This window comes from Pan troglodytes, chromosome 14 (assembly GCF_028858775.2).
Source record: "Pan troglodytes isolate AG18354 chromosome 14, NHGRI_mPanTro3-v2.0_pri, whole genome shotgun sequence".
In the NCBI taxonomy this organism is placed as follows: domain Eukaryota; kingdom Metazoa; phylum Chordata; class Mammalia; order Primates; family Hominidae; genus Pan; species Pan troglodytes.
In genome coordinates, this window is record NC_072412.2 from 45224297 (window position 1) to 45250079 (window position 25783).

At 41.3% G+C, this 25783-nt stretch overlaps 1 long non-coding RNA gene and 1 pseudogene across 1 annotated transcript; both read left to right on the forward strand.

Moving 5' to 3' along the window:
- Positions 1-220: 220 nt before the first annotated feature.
- LOC112205257 (uncharacterized) lies at positions 221-24895 on the forward strand. Its single transcript, XR_002939160.3, has 3 exons — positions 221-896; positions 20805-20922; positions 21735-24895. It is a non-coding gene; the product is annotated as an uncharacterized LOC112205257 (long non-coding RNA).
- LOC467273 (aldo-keto reductase family 1 member B1-like) lies at positions 14609-15692 on the forward strand (annotated as a pseudogene).
- Positions 24896-25783: the final 888 nt, after the last annotated feature.

Sequence of the window (25783 nt, forward strand, 5' to 3'; positions counted from 1 at the left end):
TTAAAAAAGAAAAACTTGTATATTGAAAGTCAACTCCCAAGGAGACAAGAGTCAAGCTCAAATCTGTCTCTCTGTGCTGACATTAAGGTAGTATTTTTATTAGAAAAGATTCAGGGGGTGGATTCTGAGATTAGTAGGTGATTGGTGGATGGAAATGGGAGGTCTGGAAAGTCCCAAAGAGTAAGAAACCAGTAACTAACAGAAATTTTTGAGTTTCAAGATAGCAGATAAGAAAAGAAACTTAAGCCGCTGAAACTCCCTCCACTCGTGAGATCAAGAAAAACCTGGCTGAAACTGGTTGGAACCAAGATGGCTAACTGGAGCTTGCACAGAATAAGCTTGCTGATGTCATAGCCTGAATTTCCACCACATGTTTCATACTAACTCTCCCTGAATTTGCCATGCAACTCAGGAGTTAACATGAAGAAATAACTGTGCATGCCCAAGGACTTTCCAGACCTCCCTTTTCCTTGCACAAATCACCTACTAATCTCAGAATCCACCCCCTGAACCTTTTCTAATAAAAATACTGCCTTAATGCCAGCACAGAGAGACAAATTTGAGCTTGACTCCTGTCTCCTTCAGAGGTGACTTTTAATATAAAGCTTTTCTTTTTTTTCAAAAATTTGGTGTCAGTGTTGGCTTCTAGCACATTGGGCAGTGAGCCCCTTTTGCTTGATAACAAACTAGAACCCCAGGTGAGACGAACAGCCTGTCCAAGGTACTGTTGCCCCTAGTGGTGTGCAGGCCCCCTGCACTGATCCTGAGTGGCCACCTAGACCAGGGTGTCCAGAGGCTCGACTATAGGGTTCCTTCTTCTCCACCATGGCACTTCAGGCTCCCTTGGCACTTCTCTTTTGGGAAAATAAATTGCTTCTGGATTAGACATCTTTCTGGTGAGTACCTTGTTAATATGCACCTGTACTTTCAATTGTCTTTGAACTCATCATAACGACTGTGGGTTCAAGTCCCACCCTGTGGTTTAGGATTATGGATGAGAGTCCCAACCTTGTCTAGGATTGTGGATTTGAGTCCTACCCAAGGGGGATTCTGGTCAGTTCAGAGTCCTAAATCTGGTGTATGTTTAAGTCCCAAAGAATTAAGGCGATACTAAAAACTACAGCCACTAAGATAATCTAGTCTGGTTCTGATTTTTGTTGGTCTGTCTGTATTTTTGGTCTGTGTAGCAATATTTGGCTTAACAGAGGTTAAAGACTGTGATGGCTACAGCAGAAGCCTTATGAGATCTCCAGACTCCTGCACACTCAATTAGAACAAAGCAACTCCATAAACTAGAAAACCTGAAGAAAAATGGCACATGTAAAACAAGTCAATCCCTCTTTCTTCTTCTGTCCTTAAAGAGTTACCATGTAATCTTCTAAGTTCTTTGCCTATTTTTTCTTCCTGACTACTATGAATCTGCTGACTTTTCTGCTGGTGTTGAAATAAAACTTACTGTTCATGGTATTACTAGTTTCAGGTTACTGGCTAAAGAAAAAAAAAGGAAAGAGGTCTTTTAAAATCAAAGTGCCATGGAAACTGCTTTGCTCATCAGGGCAAATAAAATTTAGCCATATGAACAGATTCCAGTTTTATCAGGAAAATAAGTTTGATCCAACTGTCTTGTTTATGCATATACATGCATTATGTTATATGTTGTGTCTATATGGTACCAAATTAGCTTATAAATAAAAGAGTACTGATAAATTAAATAAATAAGTCCAAATGCTTTCAAGTTCATTTGACTTTAATAATCTTTGGAAAATAAAAAAAATTATTGATAAAATAAAAATAGATATGTCTTCAGAATTGTCAGCATGTATTTTTGCCTGTGTTTACTGGTCAGCTGATATGTGCATCTGCTAGTTATTTTAAGATGTCCAGGTTTGGCAAAAAGTTATGAAATTACAAACCCGGCCAAAACAGAATAATCTTTGTTTATGTGATTCTTTTGATAAATAAGACTAATTTAATATTGTTGGTTTAATGAAAACAATGAAATCCTCTGATTTATCAGCAAAATATCTGTGTATTTCACTTTAAAGTTCTTGCTTAGGTGAACACCTGATATTCACAAGCTGTAAAATGGTTAACAAGGAAATAACTTAAAATGATGACTAGCTTTGTCTAATATCTCTATTCTCATAACTAATCTAGATAAACTGTTAAAAACAAATAAATTAGATAAATGTAAATGGGACAAATGTGTGTAAATGAAATTCTTATGTTTTTCAAAATCTTAAAGTTATGATACTTACTATCATACTTTACTTACTGAGCAGCTGGGTCACTTCCAATTTAGAAATGTATAAGGAAATGTTTCTAAAGATTAAAACATGGTTTTAAAATACATGAAAGACTTATAATATTTTATCTTAAAATACTGATATATTGCAGACAATTCAAGATTTCTTACTTCCTAGGTTCTTCCCTAAAATCCCTAAAATAAGGATTACTAAGAGTTAATATTGTAACTTATATATGTAATTGAAACTACTAGATACAAGAGAAACAATTCTATTTGCAGAATGTATATGAAAAATAGGATGTGTTTTTGGTAAACACACAAGAAGACAGGAATATGATTTTCGTTTAAGGGCAAGTAATTTTGCCTAGTTTAGAGGTTCTAAAGGATTGTTTTAAATTGAAGGAATTTAAAAAGTGTAGATAAAACTAAATAAATATAGAAAGTTGAGAAAGAATGAAAATAAAACAAATTGTAAGAGGTTATAAAAGGTTTATGGAAATCTTACCTTGCAGTCAAAACAAATTGAGATTGAATAGATTTGTTTATAAGGTCTTATTAAAATTAGCTGTAATATTAAAAATGCGCTAATACAAAACTAAAAATTTTGGTTAAAGCAACAAAATTTTTTGAAGTATTGATTTGCTCTCAATGATATTGCAAGAAATATTGAGTTTAAATTCTAAAATTAAAACGTCAGATTTATATCTCAGAAGTTCAACTTTTCCTGCACCTTGTTACATATAAGTTGCAGATCACATTCATTATCTTCTGTTTTTTCCCCCTTGAAAAAAAAAATATCTTTTTGCTTGGCTGGAATGATAACTCTCCTCTTCAACTTGTTCATCAACTCTTACAATTTTTTACCCCAGTCCTAATGCTGTTCTTATGGCATAATGCTAAAATATTTATCTTAAAAGTTTAGAAAAGCAATGTTTTCCTCAAATGTAATATAATTTTATACTCTTGGCCTTATGATATGTCTGAATTATTTCATATAACCGGGAAACCTCCCATGTAACTTTCTGTATTACTTTTGAGGTCTTTTGACTGTCATGCTAGTTAAATGAATAACTGTTATTTTTAAATGACCTGTAGTTCTGTTTTGATCAAATGTTTTGAACTTTTTAACATCTTTGGTAGGATTTATTTGGTAAAACTCTATGGGAGACACTATCAAATGCTAAATAATACTAGATCTTCTTTTGGTTATGTTTATGGGTATGCTATTGATATAAATGTTCTAAGAATTACATAAATTTATAAAAATCTCATATGCTATCAGTCATAATTTTGATATGTTAAATCTTTTTAAAAGTTATATTTGTACAGATATATAATTAATACAAATATTCTTAAGATTACTTTATTATAAAAATCAGATGGTCTTGATGTGATGCTGTCAGTCATGGTTCTGGTTGTTATCTTAAAATGCTCTATATAATAGAAGTAACTTAATTTTCTTGACAATTGAGAACTTTTATCAGATTTTAACCATGGCTAAGTTTTTGTAATCCACAGTTATTGTTTTGAATTCTTCTCTAAAAAGCTTTCCAATTAGCTACAACCCAAATTACTTTTCATGGAAAGGACTCTGACAAGTACTCTTAAATACAGATTTCTGATAACTTTGGAGATAATGCCATGAGACTAGGAAAAGTCTTCCAGGACTCTGATTAAAAAGTTACATGAGAATTGCTAACCCAACATCAAGCCGAACAAGAATTAGTTACATGGGACTGAACTGAGAGAGGACTAAAAAGATCTTTGATGACATTTTTATTTGAAACATTGATGATCTCTTTATGTTTTGTTTTCCTGAAAACATTTTCCTTTTGAACCATTTTTAACTTACAACACATTAGATAAAATATAGTTTTGTGAACAAAAATTTGAGGCATTTACCTTTCTCTCTGATTTCTCCAGAATTTGGAAGCTGTTTGTGAGTATTCTCAATTTATGGCAATATATTATTTGTATTAGTTTTCAATAAAAATCTATTTCCTTTTGTAATAGAGCACAATTGGAGACACTGGTTATTTCACTAAGGCTTTGACTGGAATGACACGTTTTTAGGTATGACCAGAATGGAAGTTAACTTTAAAGCACCAATAAAAAACCCCCTTAAAAAGACTGGCCTGGTAGCTTGTCTATAAGGTTCCTTTACAAAGTTTCTGTCCTTGCAGTAAGTAAAGAATGTCACTTTCTGACAGGTCCAGCAACCTATTTTGGGACCCTGAGAAGAGAGGAATAATACAACCATTCATGTAGGCATTACAGGCACAATCTGATGGCAAATCCTTGGCTTGACTGATCTCAAGGCTTTTAAAAGTCAGAAATTCCTTATTTTAAAAGGCCCAGCAAAGCCTATTTAAAAACGAAAGCCTATATGGTGAATCATTATTCCTGCTGTACTTTATGCAAATAATCAGGCCAGGTATAATAAGACTAGAACTTATTTTATATACAAATTGGTCCTACAATGATTCGTCTTTGGTAAAAATGGGGGACTGGAGAGAGAGAAATTATGTTCAAAAGAAAACTATATATAACACACCTGTCTCTGACCAGTAGGCCAAAGCCTTAACTTTCAGAATTTGTCAGGGACCCTATGTGCACCTCCTGGATATACTTTTTTTTTTTCAATGTGTCAACCACCCACGGGCTTATGAATGTGCTGGCAGCTGGTGTATGAGAGGTATTTGTATATTAGGTTATCTAACTACTTCCTTTTCTATTTATATTGCAAGTGTTACTCAAGACAGGACTATTTTCCTTAAAATTATTTTCCTGGACTAGACAAACCCTACCTGCAAACCAAGGAGATGGATTTTGGCCTATGTTTGGCAGGACTCTCTTGCCATGGTGGGGAGTAGACAATCATGAACATATGATTAGAAATCTGTCAATCACTCTAGGTAACTTAGCAAATGAAGCAGTTGAAGCCACAGCCAACCAACAAAAATCTTTAGGCTCTTCAGCCAGGATCATAATGGATAACAGAATAACCTTAGACTACATATTGGCAGACCAGGGAGAAGTTTGGATAGTAGCTAACATATCATGTTGTATTTACATGAAGACATCTCCTGAAGTTGAAATACATGTAGAAAAATAAGATAGTAAGTTGACTGATTACAACACATTTCTAGAGAAGAACAAGGTGCCAACTGGTTCTTAGGTTTAGTTTCCTGGATCTCACACTGAATCCAATATATGCTCCAGGGTTGTACTAAAAATGGGACTTTCTCTATTTCTAATACTTATTGCCGGATATCTGGTAATCAAATTCTGTCTCCAATGCTATGAGGTGGGCGGATCATGAGGTCAGGAGATCGAGATCATCCTGGCTAACACGGTGAAACCCCGTTACTACTAAAAATACAAAAATTAGCCGGGTGTGGTGGCAGGTGCCTGTAGTCCCAGCTACTCGGGAGGCTGAGGCAGGAGAATGTCATGAATCCAGGAGGCGGAGCTTGCAGTGAGCCCAGATGGTGCCACTGCACTCCAGCCTGGGCAACAGAAAAAAAAAAAAAAAGAGAAACCAACGTACTAGTAATACCAAATGTTAATATTAAACCAGATGTTAGAGAACATCTTCAACCTAATGCAAAACAATTTCATTTCTGAGGCCCAGACTTGTATCCCTAGTCAGCAGGAAGAAGTTAGAGTAGTTGTCACCCCTCGTCCTTCACAATTGAGGAATTTACATAGAACAGGGGGAATTGAAACCATGCCCCAAAGAGTTAAAGAAATCAGTGGTTAAATTCTTGGACTTACAGGATAACAGACAAGAAAATAGCTTGCTGAAAAGCTGAAACTGAAGCTGTGCCCCACAAAATAAGAAATCAGTAACTAACAGAAATTCTTGAGTTTGCCAGATAACAGATAAGAAAAGAAACAAGCTGCTGAAACTCTCTCCACTTGTGAGATCAAGAAAAACCTGGCTGAAATTGGTTGGAACCAAGATGGCTAACTGGAGTTTGCACAGAATAAGCTTGCTGATGTCACAGCCCGAATTTCCACCACATGTTTTGTACTAACTCTCCCTGAATTTGCACATGCAACTCAGGAGTTAACATGAAGAAATAACTGTGCATGCCCAAGGACTTTCCAGACCTCCCCTTTCCTTGCACCAATCACCTACTAATCTCAGAATCCACCCCTTGAACTTTTTCTAATAAAAATACTGCCTTAATGACAGCACAGAGAGACTCCTTGACTCAAATGAAAAAAATCTTTGGTAATGTAATTAATCATCTTCTTGGTTTTACCATAAGTGGATTTTCTTCATTAAAAGCTGGCTTGTAATGTGGGTGTGAGACTGCAAGCAGGAAGTGATAGTGTTTGTGGATCTGCTGACTCTGGTCTATCTCTTGGAGTTCACTTTCAACATAAAGCTTTTCTTTTGTCAAAAGCCCAGTGTCATAGTATTGGCTTCTAGCGCATCAGGCATCAAGCCTCTTTTGCTCAATAACATTAGCATCAGATCCCATAAGTTAGGGGCTCAGTCCCACAATCCCACCTCACTTCAGATGCCAATCACAAATCTGAGCCTCCTGTACTTCTGATTGATCAGCTATACACATCAGGGGTTTCCACAATTCCCTCCTTGGGTCCAATAATTTGCTAGAATGGCTCGCAGAACTCAGGAAAATATTTTACATTATTACAGTTTTACTATAAAGGATACAGCTCAGGAACGGCTGAATAGGAGAGATGCATAGGACAAGATATGGAGGATGGGGAGGCATGGAGCTTCCATACCTCTCTGGGCATTCACCCTCCCAGCATCTCAAAGTGTTCATCAATCCAGAAGCTCTTTGAGCCCCATTGTTTAAAGGGTTTTTGTGGAGTTTTCATTACATAAACATGGTTTATTTAATCATTGACCATTGATAACTGAACTCAGTCTCCAGCCCCTCTCCCTTTCCCAGAGGTGGAGGGTCTGAAAGTTCCAACTCTCTAATCTAATTCTACGGTGGGTTCCTCTGGCAACCACACTCCCACCTCCAACAGTCATCGCAGTAGCTTAAACTCAGTTGTGTTCCAAAGGGCCTCGTTATGAATAAAGAAAGAGAGTCCCATCACTCAGGAAATTTCAAGGATTGTAGGAGCTCTCTTTCAGGAACCAGGGACAAAGGCCAAATATATGTTTTTATTATACCAATGTACAAACTGCATCAAGACCACAAGGCTCAGTTCCTCTGGTCTCAATTCTGTCAGATTATTCACCTCTTGAGACTTTTAATGGCAGCCTTTTTGTGTATCTCAAGACTTTTATGAGCCAGACAGCCCCGGTTCCACATGACTATGCTTTTGTGATGGGAAGGGAGTGGTAGACCAGGGTCAGTAGATCCGCAGACACTATAACTGCCCACTTGCATCTCCCACACCCACATTACAAGGAAGCTTCGCTTGAAGAAAATCCAATATACAAAAATTCAAAGATATACTTATGGGAAAACCAAAAAGGTGATTAGTTACATTACCAAAGGTTTCTTCATTTTACAAAGAAACTTCTCCAAGGGTTCATTTTTTTTTTAATTTTTAAATTGTGGTTACAAACATATAACATTAAATTTATCATTTTAACATTTTCAAATGTACCAGTAGTGGTGAGTATATTCGCATTGTTGTGCAACTCATCTCTAGAACGTTTTCATCTTGCAAAACTGAAACTCTATGCACATTAAATACTAATTCCCCCTTTCCACTCCCCTCAGCCTTTGGCAGCCACACTTCTGCTTTCTGTTTCTATGATTTTGACTAGTTTAGATATTGCGTATGAGTAGAATCAATATATTTGTCCTTTCGTGACTAGCTTATTTCATTTAGCATACTGGCATCAAGATTCATCTACGTTTTAACCTATGACAGAACTTCCTTCTTATTAAAGGATGAATAATATTTTATTATATATATATACTACATTTTATTTATTCATTCATTGGTTGATTAATATTTGGGTTGTTTCCAGCTCTTGGCTATTGTAAGTAGTGCTACAATGAACATGGGTATGCGAATAATACCTCTGAGATCTTGCTTTGAATTCTTTTGGATATGTACCCAAAAGTGAGATAGCTGGATCACTGTAATACTATTTTACATTTTCTGAGGCACCCCCACACTGTTTTCCAAATCAGCTGCATGATTTTACATTCCCTCCAACAGAAGGATTTCAATTTCTCTGCATGCTCAGCAATACTTATTTTCTATTTTTCCAAAGGATTTTTTGGCCAAGCATGGTGGCTCACGCCTGTAATCCCAGCACTTTGTGAGGCCAAGGCAGGTAGATCACTTGAGGTCAGGAGTTTGAGACCAGGCTGGCCAGCATAGTGAAACCCCATCTCTAGTAAAAATACAAAATTAGCCAGGTGTGGTGGTACACACTTGTAATCCTAGCTATTTGGGAGGCTGATCCAGAAGAATCACTTCAACCTGGGAAGCAGAGTTTGCAGTGAGCCGAGATCATGCCACTGCCCTCCAGCCTAGGCAACAGAGTGACACAGAGACTCTGTGTCAAAAAAAAAAAAGGTTTTTATAAAAGTGGTTAAGTCCCATACTGCCTGAAAACAGAATTCCATTTTCCTTTACACGCACACCTCTTAGAAGCACCTGCACATCCACTGAGTTATGGAAGAGGAGCTATGAACAGCACAAGGGAAATGCGGATGTCACCAAAGCAGGGAGGCCTAGAAGGAGCTGTACAAGTCTCTGGGCTTGCCGCCCGCTGGGGCTGAGCAAGGGAGACTTAATAGAGAGGTACGCAGCTATATTCATTTCCTAGGGCTTCTGTAACAAAGGACCATGAACTTTTTGACTTAAGCAACAGAAATGTATCATCTCACAGTTCTGGAGGCCAGAAATCCAAAACCAAGGTGCTGGCAGAGCCACGCTCCCTCTGACATCAGAGGGGAGGGTCCTTCCCTGCCTCTCTCCCAGCTTCTGGTGGTCATCAGCAATCCTATTCTCTGACTTGTGCTGCAGCACTTCAATCTCTGCCTCTCTTATTGAATAGTATTCTACCCTCGTGTGTCTGTATCTGGTATCCTCTTCTTATAAGGACACCAGTCATATTGGATTGAGGGCCACTAGTCTGTAGTCGGACCTCATCTTAACTAGTTACATCTGAAATGATCCTATTTCCAAATTAGGTCTCCTGGTAGGACTTCAATACATCTTTTTGGGGAGACATAATTCAACCCATAATAGAAGCTAACATTAACTCAAAGCATAGTGAGCGCTTGTCCTGTGCTAGTTTACGTGGTTGTTTCACTTAAATCTGAGTTCCTGACATGTATGCAGGCCCCACCACTCTTGGGATATAGCCCCACCCTTGGGGTCCCTAAACCCATCACCCTGGCCTATCCCCAGCAGGTTCAGTTGAGCCACTTCCTCCCATAGGAGAGGTCTCCAGTGCACAAGCTCTACTCTGGAACGATCCACATGAACAAAGAAATCTGCTAGTATCCTGGTATGCCTGCATTACTACTACATGTTATGTCATTCATATTTATTATTATTTCTGCTATGTTATTTTGCCTACTCTTAGTCCCTCTGCCTCTCCACACTTTTGTTTGTCTGGTGGCTAGTTCCAGTGTAGTAAAAACCCAACCCTGGCTCTGTTCTGAAGGCTCTATCTGAAGGAAGATACACCCCACCCCATTGAAGTCCCTCTGTGGTTTTCTAGCATGACCCCAAAGTTATATCCATGATATCAGGGGAAGCCTGTAGCACAGTCCGCTCCTAGAAAGGAAGTCTTGCTAGTAGAGTACCATGAAAACTGGTCTGGACCCACAGTGCAAATTGTTTTTTTCCAATTGCATCACCAGTCAGTCCCACAGAGTCCTCCAGGAGGCCCTTCTCTTTGTGATCTCCCTTCCTCCTCCCTTCTGCCACAGTCCTTTGCCTTTTTCTCGCTAGAGACCTTGCTCCAGGTAGAGGGGCAGCCCAGATCCTTCTGGGTCTCACAGTGGAACATGGTCAGCACCACTGTATCTCTGGCTGATAGTGATGGCTCTCACAGCATGACAGAGACTCACCATCTGATCTGATTAAAGACCCTTTCTATCCCGTTCTGCAAGGAGAGTGCTAAAGGAGATAAGGAAGGCCCAGATGGACACACAAATTGTCCTGACACATTGGTGTAAAAAGAGCTCCTTTTACTGAACCCAAAGGAAGGGTACTGATAAGAAAAAAACGAGGCTGTGGAAAAACTACGCAGCCATAAAAAAGAATGAAATCATGTCCTTTGCAGGGACATGAAAGGAGCTGGAAGTTGTTACCCTCAGCAAACTAACGCAGGAACAGAAAACCAAACATCACATGTTCTCACTTATAAGTGGAAGCTGAATGATGAGAACACATGGACACTGGCAGGGGAACAACACACACTGGGGCCTGTCGGGGTAGGGGGGAATTGGGGTAGGGAAAGCAACAGGAAGAATAGCTCATGGATGCTGGGCTTAATTCCTGGGTGATGGGTTTATCTGTGCAGCAAACCATGTAACAAATCTGCACATCCTACACATGTACTTCAGAACTTAAAATAAAAGTTGAAGAAAAAAAGAAGAATAAATGAGGCTACAGAGAGCAAGGTCATGGCCACTGTACATCAGCAGACCCATGTGCAAAGCTGGAAGCCAAGAAACAGTTACTTATTATATGTCTTCATCAGCTCAGCTGCTATATCAAAATGTCACAGACTGGGTGGCTTAAACTATAGAAATGTATTTCTCACAGCTCTGGGGACTGGGAAGTCCAAGATCAAGATGCCAACACTCCCGGGCTTACTTCCTAACTTGCAGATGATGTCTTCTCACTGTGTCTCTCATGGTGGGGAGACAGAGTTCTGGTTACTCTTCCACTTCTTATAAGGACACTAATCCCATGATGAGGGCCCCTCACGACCTCATCTAAAACCTAATCACCTCCTAAAGACTCCACCTTCACATTTACCACATTGAGAGTTAGAGCTCAACATATAAATTTTAGAAGGACACAAACATTCAGTCCATAGTAGTTTATGACTTGAGCAAGTCACCCCACCTGTCAAAAGCTCAGTTCCCTCCTCTCCAAAGTAGAGAAATTATATCTAAGTTGACATAGCATTCTAAAGAAGCTGACAGTAATCTCTCAATAAATACTCATTGTTTTGACTCCGTCGTACAAAATTACCCTTTGACTCAAAATCTCTGGCAGCTGACACACAATTGGTGCTTCTGTTAAAAAGGCTTGAAACTACAGCTTCTGTAAGGGCTTGTTTGTTTGCTTGCTTGATTTATTTCCTTTTTGTTTTCAAAGGGAGGAGCATCTTAAACTGGGCCAATCTGGTCCCAACCTCAGCAGTTGCCCATTAGCTGGGTTTCTTCCTCCTCTGTAGGGCATGCATCTGTAACTCAGTACTGAGAAACTTCCCTGAGATCATGCCCAAAATGCCTGTTATTACTGAGATTAACACCATCATCAATCATCCACGTTCCGTGAGCATCTGCAATTGGGCGCTACATAGAGCAGGGAGGTAGACATGCCTCACAGGTTTCTCATCTGAACAGACACGTAGAGCAGAGACAAAGGAAAGGGCAAGCCTGCATCAAGACTCTCCAGGCTTCTCCCACCCGCAACTGTCTGATGATGAATCACAAGCAGAAATTCAACAAGCAGGAGGGCCCATTCCAGAGTGCAGGGCTCCCTGCCTTTCCCTAGAAAAATCACAGAAACTGTAGCTTTTGGTACAGGAGTCAGAGGTGGATGTGGGCTCTATGCTCTGGCTCTTCTCTCATTCTCATTTGTGGAAAAGGGGATGGGAAGGTGGGTGGGTGTAGCAAATCATCAGGATGCCTGTCATCTCCAAATTGCAGGATACAATTGAAAACATAGGTCATTTTTGCTACCTAGGGCAGAGGGTAGCTCTACTCTGGAGCTGGAAGGGCAGCCCAAGTACAGCAAGGTCTTGGGCCAAGCTGCTCTTAGGACTGGCTGATAGCTCTTGCCTTCTGAGGAAGCAGGAGTCAGCAAAGGGCAAGAGAGGATGCTGGTGAGTCTATCAGGCAACAAGTAAAGACCAGCTGTTGGAAGAGTCTGAGAGTGGAAGGAAGCAGAAAAATAGAATGGCAGCTCTCAGGAGCGTGGCTAAGGTGAGTGGTTGTTAAAAGATAGAAGAGTCACTCACATTTGCAGGAATGTCAGAAGAAACAATGGAGGTGGAAAGTGTCAGAAAGTAGGGCAGTTGGCACTCCCAAGTTCCAGAGGTAATCACGAGAATAAATCTTGGTGAAGAATAAATCTCTTGGTGAACTCAGGAAAGACCTTATGAAACTTTTCCTTCTGAATCCAGGAGCTGCTGTAAATTGCCCTAAAGCTCTGACATTCTCCCAATATTAGGTAATTTGTTTACTTGATCCAAGAATGAGGCTCTATCAAAAGACAGCCGATGAAAAAGACATTCAGTCTCTAAAAAATGGTCTTTTATTTTGAAAAAAGAAAAAAGAGGTGACTAGGGGGGTCTCTGCCCCCCTCCACTAGCCCCTCCACATTCCCCCATCCTGAGATGATAACTGGCCTTGGGTCCGCAGCAGGGCAGGAACCATGGAAGTGAATTGGACACTTCCAAATTAAGAGGCATGTGGGTCTCCACTTCATTTCGACCAATAGCAGCAAACTTGAAGGCTTCGTTTATTAGGACAACTCTAATCATGATTTATGCACATCTGTACATTTCAATTTAACCAAAATTAAAAATAACCAGATTAGTTAAGTGTGTAATCCTGTAAATTAATTGTCAATTAGTTGCTCCCTAATGATAATGAAATGCTTACCAAATAGCATATGATCTCTGAATAGTGCCAAATAAATTGATTAAAACATTTCTTCAAGAACTAACAAGGGTCCCATTTGCTCAGTTTCCTTGATAAGTTATAGTATGGTCAGGACTTTGAAAAATGGGTCTGAGATTGGACTTGCGTTATGCTAAGGAAGGACAAACTTTCCAGGTGACCAGGTCAGAGGAATGCTCACCTCCACACCTGGACCCCATTGCAGAGGTAGTTGAAAAGACACAGAATCTAGGTCAAGGTTCCTATACTGGAATCCTATTGCCAACCCCAGCTAGCTGTGTGACCTCTGCTAAGCCTCAGTTTCTTGGTGATTAAATGGGCATGATAGTTTTTCCAATTTTAGGTTGTGGTGAGGACTAAATTAAATAAGACAGGGAATGAAGGACTTTAGAGCTGTGGCAGGCAGGCTTCACCCACAAGGTAGTCAATATATATTGATTGATTGAAAACTTTAGGTGAACTCTATCATTATTGCTTTTTTTTTTCTTTTTTGAGATGGAATCTCACTCTATTGCTCAGGCTGGAGTGCAGTGGCACGATCTCAGCTCACTGCAACCTCCGCTTGCCAGGTTTAAGAAATTCTCATGCCTCAGCCTCCCAAGTAGCTGGGACCACAGGCACGTACCACCATGCCCAGATAATTTTTTGTATTTTAGTAGAGACGGGGTTTCCCCGTATTGCTCAGGCTGGTCTATGAACTCCTGAGCTCAGGCAATCTATCCACCTCGGCCTCACAACATGCTAGGATTACAGGCGTGAGCCACCGCGCCCGGCCTGAACTGTATCATTATTAATAAGCGCCTGAGCATTGTCTCTGAGCAAGGCACTATGCTTGGGCGTGGAGATAAAGAAGGAAAGGGAGGAAAAGGAAGTAGCAGAGGAGAGGAAAAGAAATCAGATATCATCCCTTGCACTCAAAAGGACTGTAATCTAATTAGACAGCAAAAGTTGGGGGAAACAGGTATCATGATAACAATAGCCAATATTTATTGAGTGCTTTTTCCTATGTGTCAGGCACTAGCATAAGCTCTTTATGCATTAAACTCCTCACAATCCTAAAAGAGAGTACTATGACTTTTAGCCCTATTTTACAGATAGAAACTGAGGCACCAAGTTAAGTAACTTGCCTAAGGTCACTCATTAAGTGCCAGAGCTAGGATATGAGCCTCAATTCTGCACCCTTAATATTGCCTGTTGTATGGAGGGGAAGGGGGAATCAGAAGTCCTGGATTTGAATCATTCATACTATCTATGCAGCCCTAGGCAAATCACTTTACCCCTCAGACTCGGAGACTCCTCATCTGTAAAACGAGTTCACATTCTCCACAGCACAGTTTATGGTAATCATGAAATAAGTTGAGTGAGAGTACTTTGCATTATGGCTGGCATGTGCTGTGCATATAATAAAGTTTAGATGCATTTGAATCTGCCTTGCCATTTATACCACAGCTTCTGCCAGCTAAAAATGCCCCAAGCTCTCTGGGTAAAACCTGGACACTGAATGTGCTTCAGATCCTCTCTGCAATGGATTGACTCGGACTATTTCAAACACTGCATCAGGGAATTACATATGAGCAAACGTAGTCTACAATCAGTGCTCTATAAAATCTTTTCATAATACATTTTACAGATGAAACATTTTGGGCATGGTTCCAGGCGGGGGTCTGGGAAGCTCAGCAGCCATGGCCAGCCACCTCAAGCTCAACAACACTGCCAAAATGCCCATCCTGAGGCTGGGCACCTGGAAGTCCCCTCCAGGCCAGGTCACCGAGGCTATGAAGATGGCGATTGGCATTGGGTACCACCACACTGACTGCACCTACACCAGAACAAGCATGAGGTGCACGTGGCCCAGGAGAAGCTCAGGGAGCAGGTGGTGAAGCGTGAGGACCTCCTCATCGTCACAAGCTGTGGTGCACATACCATGAGAAGGGGCTGGTAAAAGGAGCCTCCCAGAAGATATTCAGCAACCTAAAGCTGGACTACATGGCCCTCTATCTTATTCACTGGCCAACTGGCTTTAAGCCTGGGAAGGAATTTTTCCCATTGGATGAATCAGGCAACATGGTTCCCAGTAACACTGACATGTGGACACATGGGCAGCCATGGAAGAGCTGGCGAACGCTATTGGCATCTCCACCTTCAACCATCTGCAGGTCGAGAGGATCTTAAACAAGCCTGACTCAAAGTGTAAGCTGGCAGTTAACCAGATTCAGTGTCACCCGTACCTAACTCAGGAGAAGTTTAGCCAGTACTGCCGGTCCAAAGGTATCACAGTGACTGCCTGTAGCTGCCTTGGCTCTCCTGACAAACCCCGGGCCAAGCCCAAGGACCCTTCCCTACTGGAAGATCCCAGGATCGAAGCAATCACAGCCAACCAGAATATAACTACAGCCCAGATTCTGATCCGGTTCCCCATGCAGAGGAGCTTGGTGGTGATTCCCTAGTCTGTGACACCAAAACACATTGCTGGGAACTTCAAGGTCTTCAACTTTGAACTGGGCAGCCAGGATATGACTACCTTACTCAGCTACAGCAGGAACTGGAGGGTCTGTGCCTTTGTGAGCTGAGCCTTCCACAAGGATTACCTCTTCCATGAAGAATTTTGAGGCTGTGGGCTTGCTTGTCCACAAGTGACCTACACCTGTTTTTCCCACCTCATTTTTTCTTACAAATATATATGGCCTGTGTCACTCAGAGGTGGAACAGCAACCTGAAGACAGACCATTGAGGGCTTTCCTAGCTTGATGTTGCGTTTGGAGAGCAGTACCCACAGAGTACAAGTCTCTTCCAGTTTTCTTTGCCCTTATTTTTGCCCAGCTGGGGAAAGTACAACTTGAATACCCTTTTCTGACCAAGGAAAAGCAAAATGTACAAAGTCAAAATAGTGCCACCAATAGTTGAGTTTTGATGCTTGGAACTGTAATCCTTTCAGCAAGACTTCTCTTTACCTCAAATAAAAATGCTTTTGTGAAAAAAAAACACAACATTTTGAGCACAGATTCCTACATATATATATATATATATATATATTTTTTTTTTTTTTTTGAGATGGAGTCTTGCTCTGTCACCCAGGCTGGAGTGCAGTGGCGCGATCTCGGCTCACTGCAAGCTCCACCTCCTGGGTTCACGCCATTCTCCTGCCTCAGCCTCCCGAGTAGCTGGGACTACAGGTGCCCGCCACCACGCCCAGCTAATTTTTTGTAATTTTTAGTAGAGACGGGGTTTCACTGTGTTAGCCAGGATGGTCTTGATCTCCTGACCTCGTGATCCGCCCGCCTCGGCCTCCCAAAGTGCTGGAATTACAGGTGTGAGCCACCGCGCCCAGCCGGTATATTTCTTAATTTAAAATTTTGATGCTTTTCCTATTAATATTATCATAGTTATACACGTTATAAAGCATACTCAAAAATGAAATTTTAACAGGATAAACAAAGATGAAATTTATCTTATTCATTAATAATACAAAAATCTTTTGCTTTCACAAAAATTGTCAGTAGTAATATTTGTAATGAATACAGTGTAATTAACTGTGGTTATCTCTTAAAATCTTAATTTAACCCAGTGAACCAAAAGTCAGCTTCTAAGTTCAATTTCCCTGGATTTTTGGATTTAATGGCTGTCTGTTATCACTGAAAAGGGTACCTCACAGAGATCTGTAGATTTAAATGGAAAAGACATTACTGACTGCAATTTCTAAGTCACAATACTCAATATACAGTCCCATCCTCAAACAATGCAAAGGTTTTTGCTAAAATTTCCATCTTTCCTCTTGTCAATGGTTATTCTTCAATACTCATTGATTGAGATGTTGAAGACATTCTGGAATTAGACAGTGGTGGTGGCTGCACAAATTTGTGAATAGACTAAAAACCACTAAGTTGTACAGTTTAAAAGGGGGGATATTTTTAATTTTTATTTTTATTTCAATAGTTTTTGGGGTATAGGTGGTGTTTGGTTACACGGATAAGTTCTTTAGTGGTGATTTCTTTGATTTTGGTGCACCCATCACCCGAGGAGTGAACCCAATATGTAGTCTTTTATCCCTCACTCTCCTCCCAGCCTTCTCCTGTGAGTTTCCAAAGTCCATTATATCATTCTTATGCCTTTGCAACCTCACTTATAAGTGAGAACATACAATATTTGGTTTTCCATTCCTGAGTTACTTCACTTAGAATAATGGCAGAATAATGGCCTCCAACTCCATCCAAGTTGCTATAAAAGACATTATTTCATTCCTTGGTATGGCTAAGTAGTATTCCATGGTGTATATATACCACATTTTCTTCATCCGCTTGGTTGATGGGCACTTAGGTTGGTTTCCTATCTTTGCAATTGCAAATTGTACTGCTATAAACATGTGTGCGCATGTGTCAAAAAGGGGGGGATTTTCTGATATGCAAATTATATCTCTTTTTTAAATAATCATCAGAAGATTTTTGACAAATGGGTCAAAACCCAGTGAAACTGTTTTTTTAGAAGATTTTAAAACAGATTAGAAATTTATCTTTCCCACTTTCTTCACTATAAAGATATGAACGTTTTTATAGGTTAACTTCTTATATCATTTGGGCAATAAATGCATAGAATGATGGAAATGTTTCTAAGCATCCATTTTCAAAACATTCTTGTTATTAAATAAGTTTCTTCCAAAAACACCCTAACTCCCTCCCTCATTGGTAAAACACCATCTTTACTAGGAAGGAAAAAAAGTAATGTGCCTTATTTTTCTCTTCAAAGTGGCTCCTAAATAAGAGACTGTTAACAGCCACTTGGCACCGTAAGAAAAGGTCAGCAAATTTAGAACACTTGTCTTTTTGTAAAAACAGATGACTGCAAACAGGAGGTCTTCATGATCATTATTTATCTTGGTGCAAAGTATTTCAAAGATCCTCTCATTTTATGTGGCTCTCTCACTGGTTTTGTTGTTGTAGTTGTTGTTGCTTGAGACAGGGTCTCACTCTGTCACCCAGGCTGGAGTGCAATGGCACAATCATGATTCACTGCAGCCTCGACTTACTGGACTCAAGTGATCTTCCCGCCGCAGCCCCCGAGGTAGCTGGGACTACAGGTGTGCACCACCACTTCCAGTTAATTTTTTAAAATTTATTTCATTTTATTTATTTATTTATTTATTTATTGGTGAGGAATAATATATTTATTCAATGGAATGAGTAAAGTAAAACATATTTGATATCCTTTCAATCTTACCTGTTTTAAAGTATTTTTTGCATAATAACAGCATATCTATTGTGAATTTAAGTAGAGATGAGATCTTGCTGTGTTGCCCAGGCTAGTCTCAAACTGCTGAGCTCAAGCGATCCTCTGCCCTGGCCTCCCAAAGTGCTGGGATTACAGGCATGAGCCGTCATATCCAGCCAGCTCTCTCATTTTTCAAAATCAGATTAATTGCATCTGTGATCTCCTGTAGCTCATTCTGCACTTCTGACTTCAACTGCTCTGCAGCAATAGTTTGCTTGTGAGTTACTACCCAGCGAATCAATTTCCCAAGTGATGCTCTCCACATCCTATCCAGCATCCTCTTTTAATTCCAATGGAAGCTACCACTCCGTCAAATGTCATTTTAAACAATTGTTCCATGAGAACATTGTTTCTTGTAGAGAAGTTATTTACAATTGAGAACACATCTTTTCTGGCATATTTTCTGTAACTGGTTCACCAAATAACAGCACTTGTTATGTTTTATTATCTAAGCAGAAGCTACATTTGTACTTCACCCAGCTGTAAAGCAAGCACTACTTGATTTGTTTCCATACTTGTTTCTTTAAAGTGTTCTCCGCATCTATCAGCAATATTTGCTGGCTAAAGGTATTTTCATTCAATCATTCAAAAAGGATATTTTGAGTATTTTGTATGAGCTAGTCACTGTTAACAGGTGCTGAGGAAGTAATGAACAAAATTAAGTTTTCATGGAGCTATGTTCCTATGAGGAACAACAGACAATGAGCAAATTTTTTAAAAAAATCTAACGTATATCAGGGGTAAGTGCTCCAAAGAAAAGTTCAACTGGTTCTTGGGACAGAGAGTGATAGGGTGAGCCATTTCAGATGACGAAGACCTGTCTAAGGAGGTGAGGTCTGAGCAAAGGCCTGAATATGTGGAGGGGCAAGCTATAGATTATCTGTATCCAGCAGAGGGAGCAGCAGCAGGGGAAGGACCCCCCAGGCAGGAGTTGCCTGGGTGGGACTGACCCACGGGAAGCCAGTGTGTCTGGAAGCAGAGAGGGATGGGGAATTGGGAGGACCAGAGGACAGAAGGCAGCCTGGGAGAGGTCATGTAGGGCCTTGAGGGCTAGGGTGAGGATGATGGATTTCATCCTGAGCAAGACAGGAAGCCGGGGTGGGGGACTCAGCAGAGCACAACACGGTCTGACTTAGGTTTAAGATTTCTCCAGCCTACTGTGGAGAAAAGACTGCAACATGGCAGGACAGGAACAGGGGACCAATTTCAATTGTCCAGATGAGAGATGGACTGAAATGCTAGTGGTGAGAGAGTAGGACATTGAAAGATTTGGACATATTTTGACATAGAACCCATGAAATTAGCTGACAGCTTTGGATACAGAATAAGAGAGAAAGAAGATAGGACACACATGGTTTTTGTTTTTTTTTTTAATTATACTTTAAGTTTTAGGGTACATGTGCACAATGTGCAGGTTAGTTACATATGTGGTTTTTAATGTAAACACTTGAGGAAGGCAGGAGCCACTTGTGGAGGAGGAGACTGAGGGAAAGACAAGCAGCAATGATCAAGAACTCAGTTTGGATGCATGAAGCTGCAGAAGACTAGAGATCCCGGGAAGGTGTCAAGAAACCAGTCGCTTGTAAGAGTCAGGCATTACAGGGGAGGCGTTTGGAATGGAAATACAATTTAGGACTTGTCAGTATATTAAAAGCCTCGTCAGTATATTTCTTCATGCATTATTTCAGCTGTATTTATTGCAGTAGGAAGAACAAGTATTTCCCATGGTCATATGCCCCTTTTTTTCTTCACTACTAAGAAACCTCAAAAGAGGCATTTAAGGACTTTCCATTATACTAATTAACATTTTGAGAGATACTGCACTGAATAGTACATGATTTTAGGTCAGTTAAAAAAGATTGCAGACATTTTTATTGTCTTTTTCAAAGCATAATGGCTTCAACTCTTGCTAGCCAGTATATCAAGATGTAACACAGTTAGGTGAGGGGCGTCATTAATGATTATGGCTGTAATTTGTGTTTATACATCTACTGAGCAACTTCACTGAAAAGGAGATAGTTCTGAAAGCAAAACTGTCACTGTGGCCTTTTCTCTTGTTTACTCATGCTTGCCTTATCATTACATTCAACCCACCCTCTCTTTGCTGACATCGTCTTAAACCATGTGTCCATTTTGCAGTGACTTGCTGAGTTAAGACCAGACAACATCATCCATAAATCCACTTTGCCTGACACGTATAAACTGCCATCCATCATTGCAATGTGCAACAAGGGAAAGGTGGCACCCTCAGCCTCTTGTGGAATTTTGTTTTTCTCAGGACACTCCCCTTCCCTAACAAGAAATGGGACCACTATTCACTCCACATGAAGGTGCCAGTGCCTGTCCATGCATTATACTTTAGCAGACTTTAGAGCTTAGTGTCTTTCTAACTTTTTGGGGAAAATAAACAGAACTTACAATATTTCCTTTTTTTTCTTTTTTTTTTTTTTTGGAAACAGGGTCTTACTCTGTCACCCAGGCTGGAGTGCAGTGGCATGATCTTGGCTCACTGCAGCCCCAACATCCCCGGCTCAAGCAATCCTCCCGCCTCAGCCTCCTAAGTAGCTGGGACCACAGGTATGCACCACCATGCCTGGCTAATTTTTGCACTTTTTGTAGAGATGATACAATATTTTCTTCCACATATCAGTGAATCACCTTGTGCATCCTTTGGAGCCCACATTCAGGGCTCACCCTCTGATCTAGTCCTTTTCACTGTCAAAGAAGGTGACAAATAAAGCTGCTACCATGTCAGAATGAGGATTGGCCCCAGCTCCTGGGCAAACAGAATTCCTAGAAGAATGAAAGATCAAGTTGAGTTCCTACGCTTAAAAAAGAAAACATTAAAAAGCAATTGTCTCTTGTTAAACTTTAAAGGCTTTCCTATAGACTATTAACCAATGAAAACTGTGCTAATTTTCTTTCCTGGGGCAATTGCTATTAAGTTGTTTTTGTAGGCTGGTCAAAACCTAACTGAGAAAAAGTTTATTTTTAACCTGTCTTTGTGGCCTTCTTAGTAAAATTGGCTATTCAAAGTGGATTAGGAACCTGAACTTCTTTCCTTAGGAAAGTTTCACACCAAATGTAAAAAAGAGAAAATGATTTAGAAATTAAGTTTTATTTTTTATTTAATACTCTATCTGAAACTGAAAACTTTTGAGTTTTACTTAGCAACAAAATAGGCAACGTTCCCTCTTCAGAAACACTAAGTCAGCATAAGGTAAAAGACCTTCATTTCTCAGTAAAACTGAGATTTGAGGTGGCGGCAGGAATGTGAATGACCCTCATAAATTTTCTAGCTCCAAATTACTTGGCTGCTAATCAACATAGGCAGGTCCCTAAATATAGGACCATATTTCTAAAACATCCCTTTCTCTTATTATTCACAGAAACCCAAACTGCAGAACATGTTCAGTGAAGCAACCAGAGCTAAATCATTTGAAATGCATTAGCCAGTACTCGCCGCAAATTAATTTAACACCAGTCACATGTGTCTGGGTGATTTTCCTCTGAAAGGTGGCGTGAGTTGATTGGACCCCAGGAGGAACGCTGCGCTGAATGGCTCAAGATTTACTACTAACCACACACTGCACAGAGAAGGCTGCGTGTTACCAAGGCCTCCATGGAATTAGGGGGAACTGCCAACAAACCAGTGCAGAGCCTGCAAATGTCAGATAGAAGGAGGATGAGACATGATTTGGATATTTTTCCAAGAAGCAAAGACTCAGTTCATTTAGAAGAGTTTCCTTAAGGATAAAGGAAGTATCCAGAACGAACTCTAAGAAAGGGAAATGGCTTCATGCTTTCCTCTCCCATTCCCATACCTGCAGGAAAATCAGATTTCCTCATGGTCCTGTCGTTTTCTCAGGCCTGAGAGGAGGGACACTTCACCACCGCCCCCCTCCCCACCCCCGCCCCAATCTCAGTGGGTTTAGCAAGACAAGAAGCAGACTCCAGCTTTGGAGAGATGGGTAGGAGACGCATTTGGCCTGGTTCAGCTACTACTTTAGATGTAGATCTTGAACAAGTTTCAAAAATGAATGAAAGTAGCTTTTTATGAATCTGGGCCCAATCTCCCGATTGCCCCTCCAGAGCAGCTCCCTGCCCTTCCCTGCCCCTGAAGGCTGACCTGTGAGCCCCTTTGGGCTGCTGATGGACCTGTGCTCCCACCCTGGCTCAAAAAGCAAAGAAAAGGGAGTGGCTATCAGAAAATGGAAGAAGAGAGTAAAGAAGACAGTGCTGGCTTGAGAGAAGCAGTGGCTTCAGGTAAAAGGCTACTGCCAGCGATATGGACGGGAGACAGAGAAATGCTAGAAGAGGGCGGTTCCCCAACAAAGGCCCCACCCACAAGCCTGGACACCTGTGGCCCTAAATGAGAACAGGCATTCCTGTTTTTGCACCCAAAAAGTGGTCTTTTGGTATGCCACACCCCCTATCCTATACCCATATAAACCCTGAACCCCAGGCTCCAGCTCAGACCAGCAGAGGAGGAGACGAGACAAGCAGACAATGCAGAACAGTGCAGCAGAGATAACTCGAGAGGAATTCAGCCAGGGTGGTCAGAGAGGAGTTTGGCTGCTGGACAGCCCACTCCAAGGGAAGATCATCTTCCTACTCCATCTCCCCTCCTTCCAGCTCCCTATCCATCCTGCCGAGAGCCACCTCCACCGTGCATTAAAACCTCGCATTCATCCTTCAAGCCTGTGTGTGACCCGATGCTTCCGGGACGCTGGGCAAGAGCTCAGGATACAGAAAGCTGTCACACTGGCCCTCTGCCCTTGAGAAAAGGCAGAGGGTCCATTGAGCTGTTTAACACTTAAAGCCATCTGCGGATGGCAGGGCTAAGAGAATATTGTAACATTGGGGTTGCAGGCACCCACCCCAAGACACTACCATGGGGCCAGAGCCCAAAGCACCCACCCCAGCCTCTGCACCTGCCCATCTGAGTGCTCCCCCTCCCGCAAGGGGTTTGAGGCAACGGAGCAGGTCTCCTGGGAGGGGGATCAGGGAACTCTCCCATTTAACCAGCCCACAGACATGAAGACACCATGGGGAGTGTGGGGAGAGCCACGAGATATGTACCATGACTGCATCATCTTTCCACCCTCTGATCTCCTGTTGAGGGTTCCCACTGATCAAATCCAAGAAGCCAGAGGGGAAGAGAGTTCCTCAATGTAGTCAGCGTCCTGGAGCAAAGAGAGGAGAGGAGATGATCCAGGAGCAAATAGGAGACAACCAGCACAGTTCCCAAATGTGAGAAACTGATTACAGCAGAATCGACTTGAGGCACATTTTAAATATACACATGAATTCCTCAGACTCCCCCACTCCCAATTTCAGAGTATGTCAGGGGTGGGACCTAAATAATTTACGTTAAAAAAAAAAATCTTGGCCAGGCACAGTGACTCATGCCTGTAATCCCAGCACTTTGGGAGGCCGAGGCAGGCAGATCACCTGATGTCGGGAGTTCGAGACCAGCCTGACCAACATGGAGAAACCCCCTCTCTACTAAAAATACAAAAATTAGCCGGGTGTGGTGGCGCATGCCTGTAATCCCAGCTACTTGGGAGGCTGAGGCAGGAGAATCGTTTGAACCGGGAGGCAGAGGTTGCGGTGAGCCGAGATTGCGCCATTGCACTCCGGGCTGGGCAACAAGAAACTCCACCCCCCCAAAAAAATAAAAATAAAATAAATCTTAAATGATTCCAAAGCACAACCACGTTTGGAATACCTGGCCTTACGAGACACACAAATGACCTTGAAGATTTCAAAGCAGGTCCCACAATCCCTTCTCACCACAAGATTAGGCCCAACAAGACCATATCATCTTAGTTGGGCATAGTGGCTCATGCCTGTAATGCCAGCACTTTGGGAGGTTGAAGCAGATGAATCGTCTGAGGTCAGGAGTTCGAGACCAGCCTGGCCAACATGGTAAAATCCCATCTCTACTAAAAATACGAAAAATTAGCCAGGCGTGGTGGCACACACCTGTATTTCCAGCTACTCAGGAGGCTGAGGCAAGAGAATCACTTGAACCCAGGAGGTGGAGGTTGCAGTGAGCCGAGATCATGCCATTGCACTCCAGCCTGGGCAACAAGAGTGAAACTCGGTCTGAAAAAAAAAAAGAAGAAGAAAGGAAGGAAGGAAGAAAAGAAAGAAAGAATCTTCTATAAAGCAAGCAACTGCATTTGGTACTATTCTAGTGTCCTCTCTGGAGTGGCACTTATCAAAGAAAACATTGGGTTACTTTCTGTCCTCAAGCACCAACCCCTAGGACTGAAAAGAGCCGGGCGCATTCCTCAGCCCCGGGCTCAAAACAAACAAGCCCAGTACAAACACCACCAGGAAAGTCTCCGATAAGGGGACAGATGAGGGGACAGCCGTTCAAAGTTTTACTGAAAGAGCGGGAACCAAAAGAATTCCTTTGTTCCCCTGTAACTTTCAGGCTATAAAAAGCAAACACTCGCATTGTTCAGGGCCCTCTTGTATGCTGTGGAATGGAGGGACCAGGTTCGAACTTGTAGTAAAGATCCTTGCCACTTGGCTTTGACTCTGGACTCTGGTGGTCTTCTTTGGGGAACAAACGGTCTGGGCATAACAGGACAGCTGAATCTAAGGATACATTTTATACACTTGAACTCATTATTGTCCTTTTACCCCCTGAGTAGAAAATACAATAGCTCCAAAACAAACACCTGATTCCTTGAAAATGCTTCACAGGAAGCCAGCCCCTCAACTTAAAATGGTATCAGATTACAACGGCTGAAGGAGACTGTATCTCCACAGACACCATTCATTGACAAGGCATGCCATTCACAAGTTTCACTGAAAGATCGTTCTCTCCATTATGATCATTGAAGTGAAGGCAAGAGGGGAAAAAAATTGACAGGCTGAACTCTAGAAACTTGGCTTCAGAAATGCCTATTAATCCAATACAATTCAATACAATAAAACATACAAACTCCTGGTAATCCTCAAGGTGCTCTTAAAATTGAAATTGATTCTGCGAAAACTGCTTTCACCTACCATCATTAAGGAAAATTCCATTTTAACTCAATTCTGAAAAGGGAGGACATGAAGAAAAGGATCATGTCCAGGAATACAAAACATTGTGAACACTGGGACCCCAGGAAGGCGAAACAGGAGGTCTGTACCTAATCCAGACCTTGCCTTTGCCTGCTGCTACAGGTTCCAGGTCTAGCAACTGCTCATTTTCCTAGGGAATTAAATGGAGAAGATGTCTCATAATTTCCAATCACACAGCACAGTTCAATGGCAAGTTGTTTTCCCACAAAAGTAGTTTTATGGTTAATGCACCCAACCTGAAAAGAAGTTTGGGCAGGAGGTTGTGGGGCAGGGGAATTAAAGCAGAAGATATTTATTTCCTCACATGGCCAGAGTAACAAAAACACTGCATTTAACTGCAGGAGCTGCAAAG